The sequence below is a fragment of the Miniopterus natalensis genome, chromosome 7 (assembly GCF_054644295.1).
Source record: "Miniopterus natalensis isolate mMinNat1 chromosome 7, mMinNat1.hap1, whole genome shotgun sequence".
Lineage (NCBI taxonomy): Eukaryota > Metazoa > Chordata > Mammalia > Chiroptera > Miniopteridae > Miniopterus > Miniopterus natalensis.
The window spans coordinates 18,079,737-18,089,524 of NC_142087.1; the positions used below are offsets into that span (position 1 = coordinate 18,079,737).

Here is a 9,788-nt window from a genome sequence, read left to right on the forward strand (position 1 = left end):
AACACACAAATAGAAATAGAAAGATGAGGTTCTCGTTTTCAGTCTGCAGGATGGTCTCAACCACCCACTTCACCTCGTTTGGACCTGACTCACTGCTGGACAGCTGTGAGCCCCAAGCACACTCTCTCCCCCCACCACACACAAACCCTGGGATCAGACATTCCACAGGAATAACATTTTGCCACATATCCTTTCAGAGGCAAATATAAATGGATAGTATGATACATTTTATAAAAATAGAGTACTATTTGAGAACCAGCTCTTTAGAAATATATATTTTTACATGTTAATATATATACATGTCTGGCCTATATTTTTTGTAGCCACATGGTATTCCAAAGTATACAGATCTACCGTAACTAACAATTTTACTATTATTGGACATTCTGTCTCCATTTTCGTTGTGGTGGTGATTATAAATAATGCTGCAAAGGACGTCCCTGTGCACATTTTCTTCTGCACTTGTCCAGTTGTATCCTTAGGATAAGAATCTCTACAGGATGAATTGCTGAGCCTGGGACTCCCTTGGGAGGACTGTCAACAAAAAACCAAAGCATGGATATTGAATTCTGTCATATAAAAGCCTATTTCTCCAGGTGGGCTATTCTTTTTTTTTCTTTTTTTTAATATATCTTTCTTGATTTTAGAGAAAGGGAGAGGGAAAGAGACAAATATCAATGATGAGAGAGTCATTGATTGGCTGCCTCCTGCACGCCCCCTGCTGGGGACTGAGCCCACAACCCGGGCGTGTGCTCTGACCGGGAATAGAACTGAGACCTCCTGGATCCTAGGTCCATGCTCAACCGCTGAGCCACACCGGCCCGCCAGGTGAACTATTCTTGAATTCCACTTGGCTGGTTCGAGGAAGTAGGGACTGTCCTTTCCATGAGAAATCATCTCCTCCCTCCCCAACCCCCAGGCTTCCTCTGGGGACACACCATGCCTTTATCATGATGTGAACTGGTACACAAGGAAGGCTGGATTTTACTGGGTTAGTGCACACTGAACTCACTGTGCCAGCAGGAAAAGACTAAAGCAAAACTCTAGGATGGCCCAGGTGGGTGCCCCACGGTGGGCAACGTGCGTGTGGACACATGAGAGGTTTTCTTTTGTGCAAGGTTTTGCTCTTGTGTGGACAAAGGAAGAATGCAATAGACTCTTCCTAAAGAGACCAAGGGCTAGAAGGGACTTGTGGAATCACCCAACCCCGTGCCCTGGAGATAGGGAAACTGAGGCCCAGAAAGACTCACAGCATAAACATTCCAGTAATCTTTAAATAAACCCAGAAGTGTCTCACACCAGCGGATCAGCCAGTTCAGGGCAGAGTTGAACACGCCCCCAATTTTTTTTCATCCTTACCTGAGGATTTGTTTTGTTCTTTATAATTGATTTTAGAGAGAGAGGAAGAGGGAGAGAGAGGGAAACATCAGTGTGAGAGAAACATCCGTCGGTTGCCTCCTGTATGATCGAATCCGTAACCTAGTTATGTTCCCTGACCGGGGATCGAACCCACAACCTTTGGGCGTATGGGATGACATTCCAACCAACTGAGCCACCAGGACAGGGCCGGACATGCCCCAAATTTTGATGCCTAGTACAATTCTTATTCTCCTCACCCTGTGCACAAAACTGGAAATCAAGATCTGAGGTCACATCCCAGCTCGGGCACGGCCAGGTGCGGGCCGAGGCTGGCTCCTACCGGCTCCCAAGGGCTCTCGGGCACATCTCATTCCAACCCCGTGTTGAGCGATGCCACGTTAGTAGCTTGAAATCTGCCACGGTGGGTAAATTTAAGCTACAGAAACCAGCAAACGCTACAAAACAGGGCTTTTTTCCCTCCCTGCAGAGCCAGCTGTTAAACATTTATCAGCACATCACAGGTCACAATCTAGATGTGAAAATCATAAGAGGTGACCTCAGTTTCCTCACCTAACCTAAGGACAGCATTATAATTCTCCACAGTCTATCACAATTTTCACCCCCAAATCATCACAGCCCCTCTGTACTGATCAACGAGCCAGCAAATGTTTGCCTGGATGCTTGCTGCCTGCCAGGCCCCGGCTGAGCACACAGCACAACGTCCCGTGAGGGAGTTACCAGGTCCGTCTTACAGCCGGGGAAAGTGAAACTCAAGAGACTTCAAATGACTTTTTAATTATGGACTAAAGCCTCTCTTAGGGCGGTACCCCCAGAGGCTGACCCTGACAGAAGGGTTCAAGTGCCTATGGAAGGCAGTGGGAAAGTGAACGGGGAAGGGAAGGCAGCCAGTGACGGGAGCCAGTTACCTCTGAGACAGCAGAGAACACTCCCCACAGTTACCCCAACAAAGATGAGAGGGCTGGAGTATTTATGCACCATTCCCCCATCACTCATTGCTTGAGGCCTGCTGACACTGCTCAATGTCACGCAGCTAGAAAATAGGACACGATTCAAACTCCAGATTCAATACTGTTTTCATTACTCTTAAAGAAATGAGCCATTAATCAAACACTTAAATGAGTGCCATTTATGGGTAAAGCACCATGCTGGTGAAGTAAACCTACTCTGTCAAGTCACTTTGGGTTGACATGTCCAAGGAAAGCACAAAGTATCTTTTTAACAATTTTTATCAATAGAAATAATGGAAAAAGCCCTTCTCAGTTACTTTGCTCATCCCACAGGAATTAGCCAAATACGCTTCCCTGCCCCGTCCCCTGCGAGAGGCTGCCCTCTCAGGTTCAGCCACAGGTGCCTTGGGCAGGATCCTGCAGCCCCAAGCTGTCATCCCAAGCAGCTGCATCAATCTGTGATTACAGGCTCTAGAGTCTGCCATCCCAGGAATGGCCAAAAATGACCTCCTGGTTACTCAGCTGGCCGAGTCTGAAGACTGTCCGTTTACGGTGCCTTGCTCTCCCTCTGCCTTCTGCCCCCTCCCCTCCCCTCCCCTCGATGTCTTCCGTGGGAACCCGTAAGCAGGCCAAATAAATAAAACCACAATCACAGATCTGTGGGAGCTAACCCCACCTTAAGGATTTATTTAAAGTTCTTCTGGAGAGGCAGGGAGGTATTTAAACAGGACAGTGTGTCATTGGGGTAAATCACTGCACCATACTGTGAACAGTGGTGGGAGGGGACCACTGCCCTGGCCTTATAAACCAGCTGTAGCAGTTCTCAGCAACTATGGCTTAAAGACAGAGACTGGAGCCCTAGCCCGTTTGCCCAGTGGTTAGCACTGGCCCTCAGACTGAAGGGTCCCAGGTTCGATTCCAGCCAAGGGCACATGCCGTGGCTGGGGCATGTGTGGGAGGCAACCAATCGATGTGTCTCTCACATCAACGTGTGAAAGTGTCTCTCTCTCCCCGCCCGCCCCCTTCCACTCTCTCTAAAAAAGCAATGGAAAAAAATATCCTCAGGTGAAGATTAAAAAAATAAAAATAAAAAAAGAGACTGGATGTCTTGCCCTATTCCAACTGCGCAGTGGAGAACTGCCCCGTTTTTCACGCTGAGGGAGAGAAGGCAAGTCCTGGAACTGCCCTCGGATCACCCAGTTCGAATTCCATTCTCTCCATGGGATTCTCTGGCAATCTGGTCCCGATTCCACACTCCACCTCCCAGTGAGCACACTGCCTGCCAAAGTATCCCAGAGAGGGCTGAAAGCAATAATCAGGCCAAGGTTCTCTTGTGCTTTGGTGACAGGACCCCTTTCTAGCAAGCTCCACAGTCCCGCCCTTGGCACTCCAGCAGAGACGCCAGGGTGTGTGCCCCTGGGCATCTCTCTAGCCCACTCTCTCGGCCATTCCCAAGCAGTTCACACACAGAAGGCAGGCACAAAGCTTGGCTCCAGGGCAAGAGGAAATAGAACAAGAAATCAAGGCAAAACCGGCAGATGACTGAAAAGTCCCAGGTGGGCCAGTGCACCAGAGAGCGAGGACTGAGGGATCAAAAACAAGTGCAGGGTCGCTTACCACTCCCGACTCCTAAGATAACACAAACTGGAGAAGAGGCCTGAACCCCCAAACAGAAGCCATGCAGGAATGCTGAGAGGTGGGTTCTGGAGCCCCAAGGGCAGAGGGAGACCACCCTCAGGAAAGCGGGGACGCTGCCAGCTGGAGGTGCAGCAGGTGCAGGTACTGCACATGCCCTGGCCCACCCAGCCTGGTGTAGAAGGTGCACCCCTACCTTTCCTAGGAGGAGGGCGCGACTTGGGGCCCCAGGTCCCCCGGCCTCCTCTCAGCCAGGCTCCCCAAAGGTGCTCCTCATCATTCCAACCGATTTCACCAGCATAAAAATGAGGGCAGAGGCGCATGGGATCTGTCTCGGCTGTACCAAAAGATGATCTGGTCTCCTCAATACTCCACCTGTTTTCCCATCTTCTGAAGGAGGAGCAGGAGTCACCTCCAGCCTCCCCAGCACAGGGAACCCAAAATTGTACCTGCCCAGACTCCCAGGCGCCCCACAGGCTGCTTGCTGTGCCTCCTTCTACCAGGGCAGGAGCTATTCGCTTTCCAAAACTACCGCACCTGCCTGATCTCAGCCATCATCTGAGGCCCTCTTCTATCCACGCCCCACCCCCACAGGCTCCCCGGCCTGCCCCAGCTCCCAGGCGTCAGCTGACCCGCCTAGAAGAGAAAGCACAGCTGGTGCGCAGACTCATGGCCCCACTCCAGGGTCTCTGATCCCAAATGGGCACCTCCCAGGCCAACTCCACACTTAGTCCCTAGGACACTGCATTTTGGACACAAGCTAAAAAGAATGAACTCTCCTCAAACCACCCAATAATATGAGAAGCGTCTTTAACTTTTCAGGCCACCTGCAGAAGATGTTCCCAGTAAATAAATGTGGATTGGTAAGTAAAATAACTCCAACCCCAGATTCCTCATCCAGATATTCTGGAAAGAAGCCTCCTGGCTCTGGCTCACAGGCAGCTGTTTAAAACAATCATTGTTTCTAATTCTTTCCTCTCATTGTAGCAAGATGAACTGTGGCAGGAACTGAGTCCCGCTTCAGGACAAATTGTTACTAGTCAGCTCACTGGTTCAAACATTCATTCATTGCAGGTAAGGTACTCACTATAAACCTGACCGGCTCTAGACACAGCCTCTGTCCCCTGGGAGCACAGGCTCTAGGGACCCAGGTTCCGATCCCCCAGGAATAAAGTTCATGGCAGAGTTGAGAAGCATCCTACTCAGTTCCCCCAGCCACGGGGGCTCAAGGTGCTGGGAACAACCCAGGGCCCTCCGAGCGCCCCAGGGCAAGGCGGGGCCCTCGGCCTCGCGGTCAGGCCACTGCGCCTCTGTGCGGGCCCCAGGTCCTCCCAGCTTAGAAGCTGAATGCAAAGCAGCCGCTCGAAATGCAGGAGGGGCCGCGTGCGCCCAAGACACCTGCCTCTCTCGGGCTCAGAGCACGAAAAGCCGAGATCCCCAACTACCTCAAACTAGCTCCGGAGGCGGCCGGGAAGACCGCAAAGGGGAAGTGACCCGAGGACCAGGGGCCCCCGGGCGCCCTGAGCCCTTGTGGAGGCAGGGGGGGCCCGAGGGGGGGGCTGGAACCCGCCTCTGGGGAGCTGTTCCCTGGGCGGGAAGGAGAGACCGGATTGGAGTCCGGGCACTCACCAGGGCTGTCGGGACCCGCCATCCTGCACCTGCCGCCCTGCCCCGCCTCGCCAGGGAGCCCCCGGAACCCCGGGATGGGATGGGGGAGCCTTCCTGCCTCCGCCCCGGGCGCGGAGAGAAGGGAGGACCCCCAGGGCTCGGGGCGGGAGGACCAACTTTGGAGCCACAACTTTCTCCGGCCGGAGGGCAGGTGGCCTGCGGCTCCACGCCCACGCAGCCCCCGGCGAGTCGGCATCCCCCGAACCCCGTGGGAACCCCAGCGGTTGGGGGGGGAGGCAGGAGACCAGGGGCGGGCGAGGAGAGAGAGGCTGCCTTGGACCGGGCAGGGGACTGCGGGAGAACTTTCGGCGAGGCGGGAGGTAGGGTCGGGAGAGAGGACCGCCGGGGCCCCGCACCTTGCGTCCCGCACGCCGTGTCTGGAGCCTGGCCCCCCGCGCCCCGCGCCCGCGCCCCGCGCCTTGCCTGCGCTCCAAGCCGGCTGCATCTCGCGCGCGCCGCGGGGACCGTGGAGATGGAAAGCGGGGCGCCGCGGCCGCGGGCGGCTCCAGCCTGCGCCTGGGTCCGCGGCCGGCGGGTCCGGATCCAATCCCGCCGCGTCGGGCTGGCCGCGGCCGCGAGATTGGGGGTCGGACGCCCCGCCCTCCCCGCTCCCCTCCGCCCCTCCGCGCACCCGCGCCCGCCCCGAAGCCTCTATCTTCCCCTATCCGGCCTGACCGTCTCCTCCCCCGCTTTCTCTAGCTCTCCCCCTCTCCCCACACCCTCTCCCCTTCCCTTTCTTCGCCGCGCCTCTCCCCCTCCCCCTCCCCGGGCGGAGCTCCTCCCCGCCCGCAGACAAAGCTGGGGCCCAGCCGCGCCTCCTTCCCGGCCCCCGGTCCCGGCGCGAACTGTCAGAGCCCCTTCCGGGCCCGGCGGGGCGGGCGAGTGCGGGGAGGGGTAAGAGTGCGCGGGGGGGGGGGGGGCTGGCTCCCTCACCCCGTTCCTCTGCCCTCTGCGGGAGCCGTGCAGTCCGGGCCCAAGCCCCTCGGCTCGCCCCTCGTGGCGACAGCCACTCCCAGGGAACAGCCACGCCGCCCGGGAGCCACCTCCAGCACCCCGGATTTCCCAGGGAGACGATGTAGGATATTTTTTTCATCCTAACACACAGGCTGACTCCAAAAAGGGTTTGCGCTGAGCGGGAACGAAGCCAGGCCCCCTGGACTTCCCGGGCTGGCAGACGTGACAGTAATGTGAACGCGGCCAAGAGTCTTTGTCCACCCCTCGCCTCCCCCTCTTATCCATCCCTGGACCTCCAGGGGCTCTCGGTGCACGGGAAGCCCCAGAGCACCCCAGCGGCGGGGGTCACCTGCTTTCCTCCCTGTTCTCAGAATGCTCCTCCCACGTACGTACCCCAATTCTGAAGAGCCAGTCCCCACGCCGAAAGGGAAGGGGACCTAACAGTAAATGGGTAGCCAACCCCGAAGATACGGCAGGAAAAGCTCATCCCTCCTAAAAGCCAAACATTCTTCACTAAATTCATTGTTTGGATCTTGGAATGTGTCTCCCTTAGAAACAATGTTATAAATGGTGATCTGCTTCCCGGGCCAGCCACAAAAGTCTTTTGAACCCAAAGCAGCTGTAGGGTGGTGCTGAAAACTGTGTCAGCTACCCAGGAACAAGGAGGCCACTGACCAGTTTTTTCTACAGAAAAAAAAAAAAAATTATCTTCTGGTTCTTTCCCCTTGAGCTATGAACACCACACTCTCCCATGAATTCCCCCCTAGAGCCACTACTATGTATGAGTTAGGCTTCTTTGCAGGTAACATGAGCACCCTCAGAGGAATGTGTTCTGAGGACATGGAGGGTTCTGTATAGCCTGAGAGTCAGAACTGCAGGAAAAGCTCAGTAAGAGGCAAATCAAGAGCCTGGACGGCCTCCAGCACCACAGGAAGTCTTCTGTTAGGGGCCAACTCTTCCCTTTCATCATAGACTGGCCTTTCCTGCACGCAGACACGTGACAAAGGGTGGCAATTGCTTGCATCACTGGGGCTTGGAGCTCCCCTATGGAAAAAAGCCACCAGGTGAAGCTAGAATTCCTGAGTCTCTATTCCAGTCTCCCAGAAGAGCAACTCATTGGTCCAGCTTGAGTCTGGTGACCATCCTATGCCCAATCAACTGGGGCAAGGGGCAGGCTTACCTTGTCCTAAATAGATTGCCAAGAACCCTAACCATATACCCTGCTTAAAACAAAATCCACTCCTCTCCACATGTGCTCCCCACGGTCGTGAATAAATTGATTGATTGATTAGTTCAAGACACCAGAAACTGTCTTTTCATCAATTTCCCCATACGGGAGCCACAGGAGAGAAAGGAATAGGCCCTTATCCTTCAAGGCAGCATAGGGACAATACATCTGTAATAGGCATAATATTTTCCAAACTGACATATTAAAGACACCCCTAACCCCCCCCACACACACACACACACTTAAACCCTGTTTCTTGTAAACTTCCACCCCCAGGGACTGGACCAGGAGGCACATGGCCTCAGGGAAACAGCAGGGAAGCATTGCCTAGAACCAGTCCTCCAATAGAAATGCAATGCAAACCATAGGAGTACCTGAAAACTTTCCAGCTGCATTTTAAAAAGTAAAAAGAAACAAGTGAAATTAATTTTAAGTTATTGTGTTTAAACCAAAGTATCCAAAATATTACCATTTCAACGTGTAAACAATATAAAGAAATTATTCATGAGGTATCTTATATTCTATTTTCCTACCAAGGCTAAAATCAGGTGTGAATTTACACACATCTCAATTTGGACAATTAAATTTTCATCAAAAATACTTGACCTGTATTTAGGTTTATAAAATTTCTACTTGAAAAAGAAGTTTCTCAATATCTGAATTGAGTATTAGTTTTTTAAATTTAATTTTAATTAAGATTACATAAACTTAAAATTCTATTCCACTAGTCACATTTCAAGTGCTCAATAGCACATGTGGCTAAGTGGCTACCATATTGGGCCAGCACAAATTTAGGGAGCAAGGACATCATTGTTTATGTCCCCCTATAACATCTCAAGAGGCAGGTTTTGCAAGTAGATCTGAGTTCTGCTTTATGCCTGAGTAGAAGCAGGCTATGCAGAGAAGTGGGTATCAAAGCCACTCTTCTGTTCCCAGCATATTCTGAGAGAAGGGAGGAAGCAGGAGACACAGTTGGAAATGCCACATCTACCCGGTCTGTGACCTTTGACCAGAGTGACGATGTATGTTGAGGGGTGAAGGGAGTTCTGGGGAGAGAAGGGAGAAGACTGCCACACTGGCTGCTCTATCCTGTTCTCAGGCACTGACCAAGGGGAGGGGCAGCCTCACTAAAGTCAACTTAGTGGATCACCATGGCTACACAGAGGGAGGGTCTGGGTTTAGCTTTCTGGGGTCACTTCACAGTTCCTGCATGGCACAGACATGATGCAGAAGTTCCCCCTTCCTCTGAAGGACCAGGGACCTCAGAAGGAAACTAGATTGTGAAGCACAGGCCTTGCATGGGGCCTGTCTTAGTTTGGGTTCCCTCAAAAGCAGAACTTGAGACAAAGACCTGGGTGCAGTTCATTTACTTAAGAGTTAATCACAGAAAGCAAGAGAGTGAGACAGGCAAGGAAAGGTGGCTAATAAAGGGTGTGCAACTGGGGCTCCATCTCTCTGGGGCCCCTCTGAGGCCCCTCTGAGGAACTGTGTAAAAGGAGCCTCAGAATTGTCCTCTCTGAAGGTCAGGGGGCTGGGGCATTTACCCACTGACTCTCATCCCTCGCCAGCTGGGGATTACTCCTGGGAATGCTTACTTACCTCTTCTTACGGCTGGCTGTGTGGACGTCTTTGGCCTCCAGGAGCCCCTGTCATTGGCACTTGAGGTTGGACTAGTCATTGTGCATGGAGCCTCCCACCAGGGCTATGCTGGGATGAGAAGTGGGCTGAGATGTGACCCAGAAGACACAAATCATTGGCTCTAAGATCCAGCATGGAGAGGGCATGTTGACCGTGGAGACTAGGTCAGGTGCTGGCAGGAAGACATGATGGGGACTCAGAGGGAACGTTGGCGAGGACCCAGTTAAAGTCAAGGAGCCAGGGAGCCCTGCGGAGCTCTGAAGGAGCACGGAGCACCCAGAACATGAGGTACACAAGCTGCAGGCATCCGCAGTATACGCAGGCAGCCATCACCCCTC

General features: G+C 53.2%; 1 protein-coding gene across 1 annotated transcript in view; it reads right to left on the reverse strand.

Moving 5' to 3' along the window:
* RASSF2 (Ras association domain family member 2) overlaps window positions 1-6,167 on the reverse strand; it is a 30,414-nt gene extending 24,247 nt beyond the window's left edge. Inside the window, exon 1 of the mRNA XM_087818854.1 lies at window positions 6,054-6,167. The gene's annotated coding sequence lies outside the window, so the exon portion shown is untranslated. The remainder of the gene's footprint in view (window positions 1-6,053) is intronic.
* Window positions 6,168-9,788: the final 3,621 nt, after the last annotated feature.